Genomic DNA, 3,592 nt, shown 5'->3' on the forward strand with positions numbered 1-3,592 from the left:
TTGTAAATATTTTTAATTCTAGCTGTCCATTAGATTTTTTGCAGATTTCAATTCTATGTGTAATTATTCATTTTTTTCTTCCCTTTCCCCATCCTCTTCTCTGTGTGTTTTAGTAATTCAGTAATAGTTATTTTTTTTAAGTACTGTACACTAAAACCAATGTATGGATCATCCTTACATCTGCTGTAATTGTCTTATTTTCTCTATTTGCAGAAATAATAACACATTCTAAAGGCTATTAAAGAAAACTCTTTTGCATACTTTTTAATTTAATCTTTATTGTATTTTTTACTATTACCATTTAGTCTCCTCATACTTCTCTCCCTTCCTCAGCAATCACTCACTACACTGTTGTCCATGTCCATGAGTCCTTTTTCCTTTTAGCTCCATCCCTCCACCCCCTAACCTCCCCACCACTAACTGTCATCTGCTTTCCATCTATGTGTCTGTCTCTGTTTTCCTCGTTAGTTCAGTTTGTTTATTAGATTCCACATATGAGTGAAATCATACAGTGTTTGTCTTTTTCTGACTGGCTGATTTTGCTTAGCATAATGTTCAACAGGCCCATTCATACTGTCACAAAGGGTAAAATTTTCTTCTTTTTTACAGTCAAGTACATTCTATTGTGTAAATGTCCCATATTTGTATTATCCACCCATTTATTGATGGACAGTTGGGCTGCTTCCATATCTTGGCATTGTAAATAACACTATAATGAACATAGGGGTGTTTATGTTCTTTCTAATTAGTGTTTTGGGTTCCTTCGGATATATTCTCAGAAGTGAGACCACTGGGTCAAAACTGGGACCACTGGATCAATATTTAATTTTTTGAAGTAACTACGTACTTTCCACAGTGGTTGCAGTAGTCTGCATTCCCACCAACTGTGCAAAAGGTTTCCCCTTTCTACTCTACAGTACTTGTTGTTTGTTGATTTACTGATGATAGCCATTCTTACAGGTGTGAGTTGGTATCTCATTGTGGATTTAATTTGCATTTTCCTGATGATTAATGATGAACATCTTTCATGTGTCTACTGATCATCAGTATGTTCTCTTTGGAGAAGTGTCTATTCAGGTCCTTTGCCCATTTTTCAATTAGGTTGTTTGATTTTTTGGTGTTGAGTTTTGTAATTACTTTATAAGTATTGGATATTAAGCCCTTATCATGTGTATTGGTGAATATGTTCTCCCATTCTGTGGGTTGTGTTTTATTTTGATGATGATTACTTTGCCGTGCAAAAACTTTTTAGTTTGATATAGTCTCATTTGTTTTCTTTTTTTGCCCTTGTCTGAGGAGATAGATGTGATTTAAAAAATTGCTATGAGCAATGTACAAGATTTTGCTGCCTATGTTTTCTTCTAAGATTTTTATGGTTGAGTTCTAACATTTAAGTCATTGATCCATTTTGAATTTGTTCTTGTGTGTAGTATAAGAAAGTGGTCTACTTTCATTTTCCTGCATGTACCTGTCCAATTTTCCCAACACCATTTATTGAATAAATTATTTTAGCCCATTGTATGTACTTGCTTCCTCTGTCAAATATTAATTGGATATAAAGGTGTGTGTTCATTTCTGAGCTATCTATTCTATTTCATAGATCTATGTGTCTGTTTTTATGCCAGTACCAGACTGTTTTGATTACAGCCTTGTAGTATAGTTTAATATTAGGTAGCATGATTCCTCCAACTTTATTCTTCTTTCTGAGGATCACTGTTGCTATGCAGGGCCTTTTGTGGTTCCTTACATATTTTTGAAATATTTTTCCTATATCTGTGAAATACATTATTGAAATCTTGATGGGAATTGTGTTGAATCTGTAGATTGCCTTGGGTAGCATGGACATCATTATGATATTAATTCTTCCTATCCATGAATGCAGCATGTGCTTCCACTTATTTGTATATTCAATTTCTTTGTTCAGTGTCTTATAATTTGCCATGTAAAGGTCTTTCACATCCTTGGTTAAGTTTATTTCTAGGCATTTTATTCTTCTTTAAATTTTATTTTTAGAGAGAGGCAAAGGGAGGGAAAAAGAGAAGGAGAGGTACATCAATGTATGGTTGTCTTTTGTGTGCCCCTTGCTGGGGACATGGCCTTCACCCCAGGCATGTGCCCTGACTGGGAATAGACCTGGCAACCCTTTGTTTTGCAAGACAACATTCAATCCACTGAGCCACACCAGCCAGAGCTATTCTGTTTGAAGCAATTGTGAATGGGATTGTTTCCTTAATTTCCCTTTCTGTTAGTTCATTATTGTCATATAAAAATACAGCTGACTTCTGGGTATTGATTTCGTATCCTGCTACTTTGCTGAATTCATCTACCAGTTCTAGTAGTAGTTTCTTGGTGGAATATTTAGGATTCTCCATACAGTATCGTGTCATCTACAATAAAGACAGTTTTACTTCTTCTTTTCCAATTTGGATTCCTTTTTATTCTTGTCTGATTGCCATGGCTAGGATTTCCATGGTACTGTGTTGAATAAGAGAAGTGAAAGTGGACATCCCTGTCTTGTTCCTGACTTTAAGGGACATGCCTATAATTTTTTTCCCTTTGAGTATGATGCTGGCAGTGGGTTTGTCATATATGACCTTTATTATGTCTGGTTATGTTCCCTCTATTTCCACTTTGCTGAGAGTTTTGATCATAAATGGATGTTGAATTTTCTCAAAAGTTTTTTTCTTCATTTATTGATATGATCGTATGGTATTTATCCTTCATTTTCTTTATGTGGTGAACCACATTCATTAATTTGGGTAGTATGATTGATATGTAAATGCACCAACCTTGCTTTTGAGGAATAAATCCCACTTGATCGTGGTGTGTAATCTTTTTGATGCATTGCTGTATTTAGTTTGCTAATATTTTGTTGAGGATTTTAGCATCTATGTTTATAAGGGGTATTGGTGTATGATTTTCTTTCTTTGTAATGACTTTATCTAGTCTTGTTAAGTGAGTTTGGGAGCCTTGAATTTCATGAAATAGTTTGAGGAGTGATGTTAGTCCTTCTCAGAATGTTTGGTACAATTCACCTGTGAAGCCATCTGGTCCAGGGCTTTTGTTTCTTGGGAGCTTTTTGATTACTGCTTCAATATCACCAGGTGTAATCTGTCTACTTGGATTCTCTGATTCTTCCTGATTTACTTTTGGAATATTGTCTGCTTCTAGGAATTTACCCATTTTGTCCAGTTTGTTGGCATATAGTTGTTCATAATATTTTTTTAGAATCATTTGTGTTTCTTTGGTGTCAGTTGTTATTTCTCCTCTCTCATTTCTGATATTATTTATTTGGGTCCTTTCTCTTTTTTTCTTGATGACTCTGGTAACGGTTTGTCAATCTCTTCATGTGAAGGAAACCAACTTTCAAAGAACGAACTCTTGGATACATTGATCTTTTGTATCATTTTTTTAGACCCTATTTCATTTAATCTTGATCTGATCTTTATCATTTCCTTTCTTATACTCACTTTAGGCTTTGTTTGTTGTTGTTTTTCAAGTTTTCCTTTAAGTGTGAAGTTAGATTGTGTATTTGAGCTTTTTTTGTTTGTTTGTTTCTTGAGATAGGCTTATAGTGCTACGAATCTACGAA

Source organism: Artibeus jamaicensis, unplaced genomic scaffold, assembly GCF_021234435.1.
Source record: "Artibeus jamaicensis isolate MK-2021 breed Jamaican fruit bat unplaced genomic scaffold, CSHL_Jam_final scaffold_378, whole genome shotgun sequence".
NCBI classification, from domain to species: Eukaryota; Metazoa; Chordata; class Mammalia; order Chiroptera; family Phyllostomidae; genus Artibeus; species Artibeus jamaicensis.